Genomic DNA, 17,424 nt, shown 5'->3' with positions numbered 1-17,424 from the left:
TGTGCCGAGCCTTTGCCAGAGCCGTGGGGGGATTTATTTTGGCCTTGTTCATCCCTTTGGTTTCTTTGTCTCCTTTCTCCGTTTGTCCTTCCCTCCTGCTTTGTGCGTGGAGGGCTGGATTTGGGAAATGAGTAGCAGGGGGGACACGTTCCACCAGTTGAATGTCAAGGAGTGAGTGGCCCCGTGCTGGTTCCCCCGTTATCCTCCCCTCCCACCGAGCAGCCCTGGCAATAATTATTGATTTCTTCCATTTATCCATCACGGAAGGCTGGAAACAATAGCAGAGCGCGGGATTTATTAAGTGGTTTTTGTTTTTTTTTTTTTAAATAATAATACCTACGAACGTTTTGTAATTACTAGTGGTGCTAACACTTACAATAAGGGAGACATCAAGTTTACCCGATCAAATTATTGCTTGTGCTGAGAACGGGGTCTTTTCAATCTGTTCGGCTGTGCCTTCGCCTGCCTTTTCCCCACGCCGTGGTCCGTCCTACTGCGCCCGGGCCGTGTTGGGGCACCCCGGAGGGGTTTGCGCCAGTGACAGAGGTGATACTGGTTTTGTCCTGTGGGCAGATGGCGGCAAGGGAGGCCAGCCGTGGGCTGCCTCGCCGTGTCGCGGGGACACGGGACCCTGCTCCCCCGTGCCTTGGGGTGCACCCGTCCCAGGGTGCTGCAGCTCCGTGCCCAGCCACGCTGATGCCTGGGTCAGGGTGAGCACACCAAGCATGGCAGGGGCTGCAGAAAGGCCCTTTTTTGCTTTTTAGGGTGGTTTCATTTGTCTTTTTTTCTCCGTGCTGCTGGTCCATGTACTTCCCCACGGCTGGGAAGCATCTCTTTTCCAGCCTCTGTGCCGACCCCGCTGCCTCACGCCTCCCTGCAGCTTCCTCTCCGGCATCTTATTCCGGCTTGCCCAACCCACGAGTGATCCCTTTTTGAACGCTTTCCCCTCTAAAACAAGACGGGAAAACCAAGCTCCAGGACCAGTTTGTTTCCAAACCTTTCCATCCCAATCTGCACCCGTGGACGCTCGGTTGATGCACCGGCGCGATGTCTGCCCGGCAGCCCGGGCGCAGCTGATGCTCACGATGCTTTAGGTGGCTTTGCGGGGGAAAATGTTTCTCTGCGGGTTTGGAGGTGGGATTTCGAGCTTTTCTCCTGTTCAGCAGCCCAAGGCGGGGTGGCTGGGCAGCGTGCCGGCACGCCGGAGCTGCGACAGGTCTCCTCCTCCCTGTGCATTGCTGCGCCTCTGCTCCGCTGGGGCTTGGGCGCCTGGCAGACACTAACCATCAAAAAAGCTGATTTTAGACCAAAGTGAGAGCATCCACGCAGCCAGGGCACCTTCCACCCCTAACAGCGGTGGGGACGTCCGGGGGGTGTTTCATTCTGGGTTTCACCCAGCCACAAACCTCCGATTGCTCAAAATGGGCCTTTTCCTCCTTTTTTTCCCTCCCTTTTTTTTTTTTTTTTGCACAATATCAAGTTTCCTGCTCCTTCTCCCCTCCGGCGTCAGCCCAAGCCACTCTCCCCAGCTGGGCTGGGCCGGGAAGTGGCAGCTCTCCCAGCTCTTCCCGAATCCGGGGTGATGCCGGAGGGATGGAGGGATGCTCCCCTTTGTTGCAGGGGCTTTGCCTTCGCCTGGCAGCCATCTCCCTCCTTCCACCGCTGGGTGGAACAGGCAGCCCAGTTTTACCACGCTGCGGAGGAGAAGCATTTGAATCACTGCGCCTCGGAAAAAAAAAAAGGAAAGAAAAAGAAAAAAGTGTGATTTTTCTTAAATTATGCCTTAATGAAGGCATCCATTAACCCCCATAATAATTTTGCAAGGAAAATGTCCAGGAAAACCTTGTTAATTTTTTTTTTTAATGAGCGTGATGGGTTTTAATGGAAGTCTTAATTAGACATTATTAACCAAAACGTTCCTCCGGTGGATTCGGGCCCTTTTCTCTCCCCCGGCACAGGGATGGGGAAGGACCGTGTGTCCTCACTGCTGCCGGTGGGGCGGCTCAGGCACCACAGCCACCGCTCTCCGGCTCTGTCCCCCAAATCCTGAGCGGGCTCTGGGTCATCCCTGCGATCCAAACCCCTCCAAAGGAGAAACAAAGGAGAAACCTGGAAAATGCCCCGGGGAAGGGGTGCGTGGAGGCTGGGTGAGCATCGCAGGGCTGGGCTGCCCCGGCCGCACCCTCGCAGCACATGGCCTCGGAGGGGTTAGGGAACGGCTTCTGGGCTGTGATGGATGGCTTTATTTTTCTGTATATCTTTTTTTTTTTTCCTCCTCAAATTGTACCATGGGCCGTTTATGTATTCCCCCTCTGCCCCATAATGAGAACGTTTGAGTGTTATATTGATTCCAGTCTTAAAAGAGGAAGAGAAGTCCCCCATTGCATTTTTTTTTTTCCCCCCAAGGGTCTTTTCATGAGCCTGTTTACAAACAGGGGCGTAAATCTGCTTCCACACCCTTGGCTTCTTAATGGTCCATCTAGGAAACTTTCCGCGGGAGCTGAAGCGCTGGGGGAAGCTCATCTTTTGGGGGGATATTGGGGTGCAAGGCTCCGTGTGTTGCTTGCAGGGGCCGCCGTGGGTACGGATCCGTGAGCATCCCGGCGGTAGCGGGGCTGCAAAGCCCACCCGGCTTTCCCAACCTCGGCTGCTTACGCCAGCCCAGGGGACCTGACTCCCACCCCGCCGCCATCATGTCAAAGGCCCTTTGCTCTCCGGCCGGAGCAGGGATTGTTCTCCCGGACAATGGGAGAGCCGCGAGGAAGCGCAGGATCCGGCCCGCGTCTGGCGCCCGCATTGTTCCCACCCTTGTTTGCAAATGGCCAGCACCTGGCAAACCCAGTGACTCAACCCCGGGGAGTTTTAAAGCCTTTCTATAAATTTTTCCTTTTTGTTTTTAAAGTCACGAGAGAACTTTTTCGGGAACGATTGCAGGCGGTGGCGTTTTGTTGCTGTTTGCTCTCAAGGGATGGGGATTTCACCGGCGTTCGGGGCTGTGCTGCACCGTACAGCCCACGGCAAGCTCTTCAGGAGCCAGCATCTCTCCCAGCTGACTAGTAATAATAATAATAAAAAAGATTATTTTTTTTATTTTTACTTCAGCTTGCTGGTAATAATAATTAAAAAAAGTTTTTCCAACCCCTCCGGCCATGAAATAACTCATTGGCACTCCCCTGTGCAGGGCAACCTTTGGGAGCCATGCCCTGGGCTCGCAGTCGGGCGTTGCAGGTCTCCTGCAACCTCTGCTTTGGGAAACAGGTCTTCGCTGATGACGTTTTAATGAACGGCGTAAATGCAAGCCGTGAAAAAGCCACGGGCTAGGTGGAGCGAGTCATGCTGCTGCACCTCGCCCTGCTTTCCCCTGGCTATCAGAGGAGTTTTCCGTGGGTCGGACCTGCCAGCCAGGACCAGGGCCCCCGTGGGTCTGTGCAGAGGAAGGATGGGAGCCCACCAGGGTGAGGGGAAAAGAAAATTAATCAGTGCAGATTACTGAGGTTTTAATTTTCCACCCTCTCCAAACCCTTGCATCTGCTGCCCGGGTTGTTCCGCACCCGGACGGTGACAAATGGAGCGGTGCCGTGGGTGTTAACTCCGAGTGTTTTAAAAGTGGTCGTTTGTCATGCCTGGTGTCTTGTATCTCAGAGGATGCGTCGAGAGCAGGAGCGCGGTGATTAAATCAAAGCACCGCTCGCGCACTTAAGCAGGGCTTCGAAGGAGGGCTGAGGAGCCATGGGAAAATCCATCCGTCTTCAGCCGGTGCATCAGACTCACGGCCAAGAAATGATCCATGCCTTGTCCATCGGAGCATCAAACCAGACTATATATTCAGTTGCGGGCGCCTCAAATTAAGATGTGCAAACTCACACGAGGAGGGAATTGATGTTCCCCCACCCGGGGCTCCCAGGGGAGCCTCACCCAGCGAGCAGCAACCGAGAAAATGGAATTAATGGCATGGGGTGGAACTGCATCGCTTAGTTTTCCTGCTAAACCCAGGACTCACCTGCTTGTATGATGTTTATTGTATAAAAATGGCTTTTAGGAAGGAGGGAGCTGCGGGCTGGGGGTAGGAGCTGGTCACCTCGGTGCTCTCGGTGTGGCTGCATCCTGCACAGTCATCGCTGACCTCCCGGCAGCAGCATCCTCGTGAGCAGGGAGCTACGCCTGGGCTAACCCCATCCTCGTCTCGTCTCATCTCTTCTCTCCCTGCGGCCTCTCCGGGACGATGCTCCGGTCAGTGCAGGCAAAGCTTCGCTCTCTCCTTTCTTTTGCGGGTGAGGGTTGCAAAGCGCAGGGCATGGGGCCGTGTGCCATACCAGAGATGGAAGGCTCCGACCTCAGGTCTGGTTTCTGGGCTTTGCTGTCTAAAACTCATCCGTAAAAGCAGAGGCATCCTGAGGAACCGTTATACGAGGGGAATTAGGGATTGAATTTCTGCTCTAGGTCAAGTGGCTTTCCTCTGCTGGGTCTGCAGCCCGGAGGGTCAATTGCCTGTGAGGTGAGACTTGATATCGACTTATTTTGATCTGATTTATTTATTTATTTATTTATTACTTATCTGCATCCAGGCGCGATGTCATTGAGGCGCTTAAAACCAATCGCTTGATAAACCTGCCCTGGACGTAGCTTTGGGATGGGTTGATGCACGCCGCCATGCGTGTCCCCTCCGTGGCGCGGAGGGAGCCAGTTGCCCCCCTCGGGAGCAGGGATTGCTTTGATGCATGTGGGTTTTGCTCTGTTGCAAAATAGGGAATCTGTTTGAAAGCTTGAAATGGTTCTGAGCAAGGCAAAAAGGTTCTCTGGGTGCCGCCGGGGACCGTCATCTTCTCACTGAACCCAAATCTCCTTGCCATGGGCATCTCTTTAAGCATGCTGGGGGAGTGGGGCCGCCGCTCGCAGTAACCGGCGGTGCTGGGACGAGGGTGACAGGGTGAGACCTGGAGCTATCACAGACCTCCTGCCTCCACATCCGATCTGCTCGTGAGCTCTTAATCACGTATTATTATTTAAGACAACTTATTCTTAGAGAGCCCAAGGTGCAAATTATGTTTCACAGCTAAGAAAACCTTCCAGACCTGCCTACGTACAGTAAATCCCTGCAATCTCGGGTGGCTTTGACTTATGTGTAACAGATGTTGAGGATAGAGGAGACTACTTTCTTTTACCCGCTTGTTGCTACCGCTGGCGTGGGACACAGGTGGCAATTTCGGCAGGGAGAAGGTGACTGTGCTCAAAGGTGGGGTTAGTGGGTGTTGTCCCGTCCTGCAGCTTTGGGCATCTCTCCTGTCCCCATTGGTGGCACCAACATGGACGGTGCCAGCACGTTCGTGCCGTTTGCAGAAGGTCCTTTCCCTGGCTGGGAGCTTTTGAGCAGGTTGGCTGCCTCCTCGCTGAGGCACGAGGATGAGCTGGTGCAGGAATCGTGGAATGGTTTGGGTTGGAAGGGACCTTCAGAGATCATCCTGTCCAACCCCCCTGCCATGGGCAGGGACATCTTTCACTAAGTCAGGTTGGTCAAAGCCCTGAACAACTTGACCTTGAGCACTTCTAATGATGGGCCATCCACAACTTCCCTAGGCAACCTGTTCTGGTGTCTCACCGCCCTCATCATAAAAAAGTTCTTCCTTATGTCCAACCTAAACCTACCCTCTTTCAGTTTAAAACCGCGCCCCTTGTCCTGTCACTACAGGCTTTGGTAAAAAGTCCCTCTCCATCTTTCTTATAAGCCCCCTTTATATATTAGAAAGGCCACAATAAGGTCTCCCTGGAGACTTCTGTTCTCCAGGCTGAACAAACCCAACTCTCTCAGCCTTTCTCCATACCAGAGGTGTTCCAGCCCTCTGACTTCATGTCCCTCCTCGGGACCCGCTCTAATAGGTCCGTGTCTGTCTTGTACTAAGGACCCCGGAGGTGGACGCAGTACTCTAGGTGGGGTCTCACCAGAGCGGAGTAGGGGGGCAGAATCCCCTCCCTCAACCTGCTGGCCACACTTCTTTTGATGCACCCCAGGATACGGTTGGCTTTCTGGGCTGCAAGCCCGCATTGCCGGCTTATGGCCAGTTTGTTACCCACCGGTCCACCAAGTCCTCCTCCACAGGGCTGCTCTCAATCCCCCAGTCTGTATTGATACCGGCGGTTGCTCCGACCCAGGTGCAGGACCTTGCACTTAGCCTTGTCGAACTTTGAGGTTCACATGGGCGCACTGTTTAAGCCTGTCAAGGTCCCTCTGGATGAGATCCCTTCCCTCTAGCGAATTAACTGCACCACTCAGCTTGGTGTCATCTGCAAGCTTGTTGAGGGAGCACTCAATCCTATTATGTCATTGATGAAGATAGTGAATAGTACTCGTGTCCCAGTATGGACCCTTGAGGGGCACCACTCGCTACTGGTTTCCACTTGGACATTGAGCTGTTGGAACGCTGCCTGCTCCAGCTCCATCCTGCTTGTCAGTGAGCTGCAGAGGCTGAGCTACCATAGCTTTCCACCCTTGTGCTTCAGCCTGGAAACTGCTTTGAGCTGCTCCTTGCTCCGTCCAGCAACGCTCGCAACCAACAGTGACCTGATGCCGAGTCGCGTTGAGTTACTGTAACCTGTTGTCTGCTTTGAATTCTCCTTTGAACTCCTTGCAGGCTGGGGTCTCGGTTGGTTTGTGCCACTTGACCCCAGAGGCTGCTGAGGTGGCTCTGGTGCGTTTCCAAAACACCAGCACTTCCACTGTGGGATGAACATCATCTCTGCCTCCTATGAACATCGTCTCCACCTCCTCCCTTTGCTCTTGATCCGCAAGCTTGGCTCTGCCCTTAGGACCGAGCATCGTTTGCAAGCCAGCCCTCATGCAGGGAGGAGAGAGTGAAAATCTGGCCCCAGCCAAATTTTCCATGGGTGGGCACAGGAGAACCTGAAAAGGTGAGGGACATGGAAGGGGATCCAACTGTTTCATCTTCCTGGCGGTCCCCTCTCCTCTGCCCCTGGCACCGCGGCGATGCATTGCCCGAGGAGCCCATCTGTTATTTCCGCTTTTTCACCTTTCCACGCTTCCTATTTCTATCTGGTAGTGGAGCCCAAGTGCCACGAGAACACTTTTTTTTCCAAGATTTTCTTTTGTAGTGAGTGCCGTTGGCCATCGCAGTGCCCGGTGGCAGCTGGGCTCGGCTGCCGAGGGGCGGGGATGCTGCCGGGACCGGCTCTCCTGCCAGCTGGAGCGGGATCGGGAAGAGTTTTTAAGCTCAACTGTGTGCGGAGAGAGGGGGACTGGGAAGGAAAGTCAAAATTTCCATGATCCGCTGTGCTTTCCCATGCTGTTCTATTGGGGGTGTTGGAAAGTTGGGATGAAGGTAGTGAGGTGGGGACTCAGCCAGCAGCTTACTGGGGGAAGATGCTTGGAAGTGAGTGGTTTGGACTGGGAAGAATAGAGCGGAGAGTGTGGATGGGGAAAAAAAATCAGTAAGTGGAAGGGAGGCGGGTAAAACTTTCAGAAATTGCTTTTTAGGTGTTTTCTGGCTCCGGGAGGTTAGGACTGATGTGAGCCGCTCGGCAGGAGCGGGGCAAGTCAATGGCAGCGGCCACCATTTAACTGCTTAGGGTGGGAAGGGAGGTGTTACTAGAAGAGAGAGAAAAATTGTACCAAATATATATAAATGATGCTTGTATACAGAAAGAATAGTAAATTGCACCCGACTGCGGGAAACACGGCCGAAACTGCTGCCCCCAGGGATGGAAGGGGAGTGCTTTGCTCAGGCCCGCGTGGGATGATGGAGGCAGTTTCCCAGGGGCTGGGACCGTGTGCAGGCAAGTACGTGTGAAGGCAGGAGCAGCCAGTGCCTCTGGTCCCCCGGTCGGTGCCACGTTTCCCCTCTCCCCTCCGCGGCTGGGTAAGAAGGCGCCTTTCCTCCGAGGAATAGTGATTATGTGTCGTTCCGTTATAAATATTCATAGGGGAGCTCTCTTAATTACTTTCCTAATTAATTCTGTGCGTGGTGCTCTTGGGGTGGATGAGGGATGTGGGAGAGTGGCTGCGCCTTGGTCAGGATGTCTTCCCGTTGCCGCGTCCGTCTTCCCGTTGCTGCGTCTGTCTTCCCCTTGCCGCGTCCATCCCTGGGCACGATCCTCAAGCAGTCAGCCAAACTGCAGCCCCCAAGGCTTGTCTCCGCCGGGATGGAGGGGTCCAGCTCCATCATGGGGCATCCCACTGCCCCAGTGTAACCCAAGTTACGATGTCCTCCAGTGCCGTGGCACGGACACAAGGAAGCCATGTGGCCGCGTGTCCCTGCCCGTGCCAGCATCCCCGCGCCGGCAGCGTGAGCCTGGCCCCGCGGCTGACGCTCTCCCCCAGCCCCATCCCGGGGTGACTCATCCTTCACGGCGTCAGCACTAATGAGGAACCACTTCAGATGTAATTAATAAGCACTTGATGTTCTCTAGATTGAGGGGGATACTGTGTGGCGTGAGCTGGCAAAGGAGGAAAAAGCGCTTAATTTAGTTCCTGTTAGGAATGGGAGATGTTTGCTTCCCAGCCAGGAGGGGTTTGTGCTTCGGGAAGCCGAGGGGCGGTGCAGCCCCGATTTCCCGGTTGGAAAAAGGGGCTGGAGTTATGGAGCGACATTGGCAGTTCCCAAAATCCCCAGGGGGGCTCTGCCGGTTTGCAAAGCAAAGGTGCATCGTTTTCAGGGGGTTTCTAACTCCAGCCCTTGCCAGCACCTCTGTACCTGGGGGAAGAGCTACTCCCTCAGATCCACCATGAGTTTTCATGGCAGCTCGCTTCCCAGCTCATTAGGTGGCTCGATAGCTCACGTAGGCGTTGAGGGGTGAATGCCATGTGTTGGGTTAAGTGGTACATGAAAGTATCGGCTCTTCTGTATGGCTTCCAGTCCGTGTTCATCAACTCCTAGAGTCTCGCATTGCTGCAGTTCACGGGGGAAATAATCTCGCTCCGTGACTCCTGTATCGAGCCGATGCCTGGGGTGGGAGTAGAGCATCTTCTGGGTCTTGTGTTTTTGGGACATGAGTCCTGAATCTTGATCGCCGCAGTCGTTTGCTCCAAACTTATCGTGAGGTTCGTTGCAGGTGCCATTGCAGTGCTGGGGGTGTACCTACTCACCAGGACCGGTCTTGGTGGTCCCCCATCTGCCTCACGCTTGGCCCGATTGACCAGAACCGGTGTAATCTGATGCACATCCGCATCGCCAAGGCGGCACATGAGCATCGCTTGCCTTCGTAGCACCACTCACCTTAAGCTCAGCCTTAGTTATAGCGCCCTCGTTAAAACCAAGCATTGCCCCAGGTTGCGAGGGTTTCCTGAAATCCAGATTACAGCTGTGCTTGTAGGTAAGATGGAGCACCCAGCTGTGATAAACCACCCTGTCTGTTAAAAATGGGTGAACCCCTGGGCAGACCTTGGCTTTCCTGCTCTGCCGCTGGAGCCCCGATGCTTCCCACCGCCGCTCTGCTCCCGGTGCTGTCCGGCTCCCCGGCGGTGCGCCCATCCCACTCACCCATTTTCTCCTTAAATTGTTTTTCAGGATGGATTTCTTTGGCTTGCTCCCCAGCCCTTAGCTCTGGTTTTAACATACAGCAGAGATGTAAATGTTCATCTAGCGCCGGTCGGGGCGGGGAAGCCCAGGAGCAGGGGGTTGGACACCGCCGTCTATTTACTGGCAATCAGCCTCCCCTTTCCTTCCATCACATCCCCAGGGAGAGCCGTGTCGTGGCATTTAATTTGCAACCACTATTCAGATAGCTCCCTACTGCCCCGGCCCCGCTGCCCGTGAGGGTTTGGGGCAGCAACGACAAGCCCAGCCCTGTCCTGCTTGCAGAGCTGTCAGCCCCAGCAGAGAGAAGAGCCTGTGGCAGGCTGCAGCCGCTAAATATGGTTTTAAAGAAGAGTATAAGGAGGTTAAATAGCCTCAAATCATTGCCGATAACTTCATCCCCTTTCATTTGTTGACTTAGATTAATAAACTCAGGCAGCGTTAGGATACAGAGGAGCATCCGGCAGCAGTCACCGCTGTGGCTACGCAACCGCTCATTGCTCCACCGTAAAACTCCCTGCGTACGTGGATAAATTGTCTAGCGTTTGATCAAATTATTTAGCGTTTGATCACTGAAAGTGGATGCAGGGAGAGGCAGTGCCAGCCTCACCCTTCCCTGCAATGCCTCCCTCCTCTTCTCCATAGCAGTGCTTTAATTCCCAAGGGGGAAAAGCTGAAACACCGGGGAGAAATGGAAACAGGCTGGGGACTGGAGGGGCTCTGGGAGCTGCGCTGTGCACCCACCAGCTGTGTTTCACCCCTAATTTCACGTGCGAAACTGCTGGAGCAGAAGGTTGGGCATCATTACTTCGACGGCTGGTTTATGGGAAGGAAGGTGAGCTGCCGGTGGCGGAGGAGCCGTGGCGTGAAACCGGGTAGCCTTGCACCGGTGCAAAGTGGAAACGAAAGCGAAGCAAAACTCAAAGCATGAGAAAAGTGGTTTGCAAAAGTGACCTTGAGAAGTGGTTTTGCTCTTCTTTCTATTGGCTTTTCTGGAGGGCAAAGCCAGTTTCCCTGCTCTGCGGCAAGCTGGCAGCCCCGCGGCGCCGTCTGCCCAGGGCGTGCGTGCTCTCCCCTTTCTCATCCAACAAACGGAACTGGGACAGATTTTGTCTTTAGACCTTCAAAATCCCCCCAACCATGAAAAACAGAGAAAGCCAAGCCCAGAGTGGTGATTAAATGGGCAAGCGTGGCCCCGTTGGGAAGACGGGTGCCGCGGGCAGCAAGCATCAGGGCACATGGGAGCCAAAACTGTCTGCTTCCATGCCCTGCTCTGAGCTTAAACATGTTCTTTAGGCTCATGATACCAGCTCAGCAGTTGGTCTTGAAGCTCTTCTGCATCCAGACACCCTTAAATTTCCCAAGTCTGCCTTCCTGGAGGAGAAATGCTTCTGCTGGGTGAGCACTGGTGGCGTTTTGTTTGGAGCCAAGCGTGCGTAGCTCGGTCTGTGAGCACCTCGGTCCGCCCCAGGGGAGCAAATCCTTGGTTGATGAGGGATGGGATTTTCGGGAGAGGCGAATGTGGGTGCACCCACACCCTGTTGCCTCTTAATTAGCCTCATGCAGCTACCTACCCTGCAAGCGCCTTTGAAATCCTGCTCCGCGCCTTCCCGCTTCGATTCATTTCTCATCCGTGAGAAGAAGAGCCAAAAAAAAAAAAACCAACCCCTGAGAAGGGAAGAACCACGCTAAATTTTACTTTTCCTCCATGAATAAACTATGGCGGGCCAGGCTTGAAAACCACTGGCTTTAATTTACATGTGTCCCAAGGCGGCTCTAAACCCATTTCTCCGGAGGTGAAGGGCTGGTTTAATTATCCGGCTGCGTCACGAGGAGCTGGGACCTCTTCCCTCCGCGCGTCGGGGAGAGATGCAGCCCGTCGCCTGCAGGATGCGAACCCAGATGCTGGGAAGCTCATGTTTATCTCATGAGTTTCTGTCTATACGGTGCTGAAATATGGAAACACAACGCAGCGAGGCGGGTGCTGTTTGTAATTAGGTTGGGCGAGTGCTCGGCCCCAAAGTGGGAGCGGCTCCGGGTGATCGGATATCGCGAGAATTCGTGCGTTTGGCTGCAAAAATGGTGAAGTGTGCACCAAAATGAGGTTTTATCCCTCGCTGGGACAAGGCTCAGCTGGGGTGTCCCATCCCCAGGGTGCCAGGGTTTTCTGGCATCGCTCAAGGGCTTGTGCTGAGCTCCCTCCTCAGAGGAGCAAGCGTCTGTCTGTCTGTCCGAGGATACCTTGGGGCTGGGGATGCTCAGACTCTGGTGTTTCCCCATCTGGGTCATGCTCCTCACCCTGCCCCAAGGACTGGATATAGGAGAGGCGATTTGGTAGCTGATGGGGTGTTTCAGGGCCGGATCGGATCCCCATCTCCCTTCTCGGCGTGGTCAGGCAGGCAGGACGCGTGTGATGGGTAACCTCCCGCCCCTCCTTGCTGGAGCACAGCGTTGCTCCGAACACAGAAATCTCTCTGGATTAATTTGTGGATGCTTTGCGGAGGGCGGCACGGCAGGACGCCCGCTGGCGTCGCCGGCTGCCTGCGGCTGTGCCAGGGCTGAGGCGCTCAGGAGAAGTGCTTGGCTTGATATAAAAGGGAATTGGATCATTAAAAAGTAGAAACGGGGAAAAAAACCTGCAAAACAACCCCCCAATCCCTTCCCCAACAGAGGCACAGAAGGGAAGGGATGACAGGAGAGCATCAAGTCAGGGATGCAATTAAACCTCCAGCAATGGGCGCCCGCTTACTGCTTGGATGTTTGCGGGGAGGATAACGAGGGAGATGAAAGCAGGGTGGGAAGGCAGCACCCTTGTAGCCCTTTGAAGACGGGGAGATGGCAGCCCCAGCCGGGGAGCAGTGGCGGGTGGGTGACAGCTCGCCCGATTCTGCTGTTTTTCCCCCAGACTGCAGCCCCCATCCCTGGCATCATCATCACATCAAAGGGAATGAAACCCCAAAACAGTGGTTGTGTTACAGCCCGTAACGGCGTCGCGGCTCTGCAGCCCTGTGTGCGTGTGTCCCCGGGGGACGCGGTGCCACCGGTCCCCTGGTGCTGCCTGCCCGGGAGGGCGAGCGGGAGGCGAGCCCACAGCCGCCCCGGAAAGCCATGCCGGCTGCCGGAGTGCCTGCCCCTGTAATCACAACATCCTCTAAATGTCGTTTTTCTATAGCACGCAATTTCGTGTGGGTGTTTATTTGCCTGGATGGTGTCTTTCAGCTGAAAGCATCTAGGAGGGCTTCCTCGCCTGCATGCAGGCTGCAAGTGGAGGCAGCGGGACGGGGAGGAGAGCTGCCTGGCCGCTAAAATACCCGTAATTGGGGCTAATCAGAAAATCTTCATTGGAAGGCTGAAAAATTGAGGGGCTTGTTTGGGTTTTTTTTTTTCATTTTTTGGTGCGCTTAAAGATAAATGCGTTTTGCGTCGAAGGTGTCTGCAAAATGTACAAGGGGTTTCTAGCAAGCGTCTCCTCTCTTTTTTTAGATTTCGGCTTAATTGTGAGCCTTGTGCAGAAAGTGCCGGTTTTCTTCCTTAATGAAAAATTGTCTTTTGCAGGAAGGGAAATGGCCTTGAATCCTTTTCCAGTGAACTCTATAAGTGCAATGAGCCACAGTTCCTCCTTTGTTCGTGGCCGGTGGTGTCCTCAAACCCAACAGGACACCCTCCCCGCTGCCCATCTCCTGAGGGTGCTGGTGAGCGCCAGCCACGCATCTTTTTGGATCAGGCTGGATCGTCCAGGCTTTTCCAGTGCCTTGGCATGTGGCAGTCCTCTCCGCACCTCCAGCTTGCTTGAGGGCATCGCCTCGTGCAGCACCATTACTTCTAACCCATCTTTTCCTCACTCGCCGTGCTGGTGTGACCACGGGCATGCTTAAAGACACTGGTCTTGCCCTGGGAAGGCGTTGGACCCAAAAAGAAACCCGAAACAAGCATGAATTTGGGAAAACCTGGCAAATGTAGTTAGCTCTGTCCCAGCGGGGACATCAGGGGCACGGGAATGACGAGACGACGCAGACTCGGTTTGCTGCAAGCGAAGGGAGCTGCGTGGGGTGCCAGCGAGGGCCGGGGGGGAGGAGGTGGGGAATCGCCAGCTGCAGTCTGTAATTCTTTGTAGAAGCTCCTATTTTAAAACCTGATAAGGAAAAATGCCACTCCGTGTCCCCAGGGAGCTTTAGAGCAAGTTAGTATAGAGGAGATGTCTCCTTTCTTTCTTTCTTTCTTTCTTTTTTTTTTTTTTGACTAAGCTTCCCTGAGAGAGTAATTAAAAAGTGCAAGTTCCAGGCGTTAAACGAGAGGATTTAGTTTGGAAAATGAAATGCTTGGATACCCCTGTGCTTGCACCCTTTCCGCAGAGCGTCTGGTCTGTTGACGGTGGCTTGCCTTGGGCAGGAGCCGGGCTGGATAAGCAGAGGGATCCTGCTTACCTCCGACTCCTTCCAGGACCCTTGGCACCCAAAATATAAGGGTGCAGGATACACGCTGTTAAGACAGGACAGTCTTAAAAAAGGCTCCCGATGCTGCTGTGTGCCACTACTGCTTCAATAATTCCTCCCGTCCCGTGCAAGCTACAGAGCGAGGAGGGAGGCAGCGGTGGGGGTGCAGGTCTGCGGTACCTTCGCTGGGTGTTTTGTCCTGTGCGGGACGTGACTGCGTCCCAACCCCAAAGTCTTTGCGGGGGGTAGGAGGGGCAGCTCCAGCCGGGAGAGCCCCAGCTGCATCCAGCCCTGTGGGGTGCTGCAAATTGGCTGCCATCCCCACCATTAACCTTCGGGCAGGAGAGAGACTTGCATCTATTTTCCTTTCCCCCCAAAAAAAAACCTCCAGCGATGACATCTCGCTGCAAGAAGCCTGGGTTTAAGCAGCCCCCCAGCGATGCTCCCTCCCACCCCCAAACGTCAGCCCTGGGAAAGGGGTCCTGCCGGCAAACCCCTGGCCCTCGCCGCCCGGGATGCTCGACATCCCCGGTGTGCAGGCAGGACGACCGAGCCGCGGGCAGCTTTGGGTTATGGGGGGGTTTATCCGCCGAGCGGGCAGCCCCGGCGAGCGCTGAAGCCGCTGAGCGGCACGGCCGGGTTTCGTGCCTCATCATTTACAAACACACCCCTAGTGCTTAAACGCGAGGAAATGGATAGTTAAGCACATCATTAATCTTATCCAGCCCACGTAATCAACAATCAATTAATTCTTCTCCGGGCTGAAGAGATGCAGATTGCGCCGCAGCCTGGGCACCGGCAGAAGGAGCCCGTTTCTGCAGGGAAAGCCGAGGCAGAGCCTCGTCCCACACTCGTCCGAGACACCGTTGCAGATCCAGACCTTGCCAGCTCTGGGAAACTTTCTCGCAGCAGCCCTTAAATCAAGGCAAACGTTGCGCTTGCCATTAGCGGGGTGATTTATTGCTCCCTCCCGGGCTCGAGCTCTCTATCCGAGACTTACGCCTGGACTACATGTTTACTATCCGATGGATTATGGATCCCACGCTGCGCGGGTTTCCATAAATCCCACTGCAGCATCGCAGGGGCATGGGGGTTTTGGCTTCATCTTTGGCGTGAGGTTTGTGGTTCAGCTCCCCCAGAAAGAGGGGGGACGTGGGCAGCGGCGAGAGCGGAGGGCTGCAGCCTGCGGCAGCTTCGGGAGGAAGGAGAAGACATCAGCCTCCCCCGAAACTGCGAGAGACTTCAGGCAGGCACAGTGTAATTACAGGGGAGAAAAGCTAATTGGTAATAGTAACAATTAAGAGCCACGTGCCTGCAGATTACGGGAATTTGCAGATAAGCGAAGTGATAAAAGAAACCGGAGGACACCGGCTTGCGAAGTGTACTTTGTTCAGGTATTTTGATAAGCGTCACTTGGCTTAATTGTAATTCCAGATTAACAAACTCCTTCAACCCACCCACTGATGTGCCCCTATGTTTAAAAGGGAGGCGTGTTCGTAGCGCTGCGACCCTATCGTCCTCCTCCCTTGCTTTCCCGTCCCCTTCCATTGAAATCCAGGTGGCCGTTCCCCAATGCCGCTGCCCTCTCCTTCCCACTCCTCCAAAGAGCCCAGCACATTTTAGACGTGTTTCTGAACACATCTTCCAGCTCTGGAGCTGATCCGCCGCGTACCTGCAAGTCACCCATTGCATGTCTCATGGATGCTAATGCTTGCTGGCGGGAGCGCGACGCCGTTGGGATGTCGCGGGGAGGCGCCGGTGGGAAGGGAGAGGTGTAGAAATGGAGATCCAGCTCAAAGTCTTGGTGTCCACATGTGGTTGTGTCTCCTGCCTTGTGCGTCTGGTGTAACTCGGTGCCTTCTCGTGCTGTTATGGGGCACAGGGCTTGTTGTGCGCGCGGCGTGGGAAAGGGTCTGCGTCCGTCTGCCTTCTGCTCCGGCATCCTGACGTTGACCCTCAAGTCCTCATGTGCCCACCCATGTCCTGCAATGCGTGGTGGCCCCAAGCGTCCGGCTGCCTGTCTGCCCGAGGTGGTGGGTTATGACCCTAAGTGCTTCCGTGAGAGGCCATACGTGTGGGATGGCTGCGGTAGGATTCAGGGGACTGGGCAGTCCTCCCGTGGTGAGGAGGAGGAAGGGCAGCGTGAGATGGTGACTGGTCCCTCTGGGATGCCATGTCCCCACTCGGCTGTTAACGCCTTTAGAAAGAGATGGTTTGTCACAGCCGGTTGCATGCCTCAGGCAGGGGAAAAAAATCCCCTGAATAATAAAATCGTAAAATATTGGTTTGATTTATCCTTTTTTTTATCATCTTTTAATATCTGGAAAGACTGTGTGAGCAAGAGGCCTTCATGAGTTTTGAATGACAGGTTAAAGGGCTCCAATAAAGATTAGATGGTCCACTATCTCCCAAGGAAATTGCATCAAAGTGGTTACTCCTGCTTGTTCCTATTAATTTCCTCTTCGTGGCTGCTGGGAGATGCCTCATATCCTGATGCAGCAGACAGGGGCTAAGAGGCACTTTCCATTATCTCAATCATCGCCGTGTTTATGAGACACTTAGGGTGTTTCTCTGCCATGCCTTGGAGGTGACAGCGTCGCGGGGACGGAGCTGGGAGCCAAACGGAGGTGGGACCGTTGTTCGTGCAAGGCCATGAGCTATCTCCCCCTGGCTGGGTGGTGGGCTTGGGCGGAGGTCTGGTCCCCCGGGTACGTGTGCCAAAATACAAGATGCTACCTTCTGCAGCCTTAAGTTTTGTAGGGATCACCCAAGGGTTTTGTTTGACGTCCAGGATGGATGAGCATCCGTTCATCAGCGCCTAGTTGGTGAGGACTGGTGGGGCGGGGCAGGGATGAGGGACCCCATCTTTGTCACTCCTTCTTCACCCTCTTAACTGCAGAGCAGCAAGACGCTTGATTAACGAAACCTCCCTCCGTCACTGAATAAAGCCTCGCCATAACTGTAACTGGAGCACCTTCTCGTTTATGAATTAGTTGCCATTTCCTGCTTGAACGAACTCGGAGGCTGAAGGCCGGGAAGGTTATTAGCCACAGCCCCGGGCTGCAGGGGATTAATGGGATGGACCCATAAGACGCTGTCATAGGTGTTGCGTCAGCTTTTTCATTAAATATTCAAATTTGGCACGGAAAAAGAGATGCGAGACCCGAGCCGTGCTGTTGGGGTGGCGGAAAGGGACGTTTTGGATCAGCAGAAGGGGAACACTGTCCTGCCCCTGCGTGTCTGTGTCCCTGTGGGTGCTGCTGGGGAAGGGGGTCCCACAGCCCCTTGCTGTCCCCCTGCCCGGGTGCGAGCGGTGGGGAGCGAAGCAGCTGCTGCAGCCCCCTTGCTCTGCCTGGCTAATTACTGTACCGTTGCTGTGCGATTTCAGTGTTTTCCTGGTGGCTCTAGAAATAGTTCATGGCCGGTGTGGAAAATTATGGCCATCCTAGCTTCACAGGAAGGTGCTA

The 17,424-nt window shown here is 54.6% G+C and overlaps 1 protein-coding gene across 1 annotated transcript in view; it reads left to right on the top strand.

Moving 5' to 3' along the window:
- EPHB1 (EPH receptor B1) overlaps positions 1-17,424 on the top strand; it is a 73,407-nt gene that overhangs the window by 35,363 nt on the left and 20,620 nt on the right. The window lies entirely within an intron of this gene.

This window comes from Gavia stellata, chromosome 11, assembly GCF_030936135.1.
Source record: "Gavia stellata isolate bGavSte3 chromosome 11, bGavSte3.hap2, whole genome shotgun sequence".
Lineage (NCBI taxonomy): Eukaryota > Metazoa > Chordata > Aves > Gaviiformes > Gaviidae > Gavia > Gavia stellata.
Note: the sequence above shows the minus strand (reverse complement) of the source record. Positions and strands in the feature narration are given on the sequence as shown.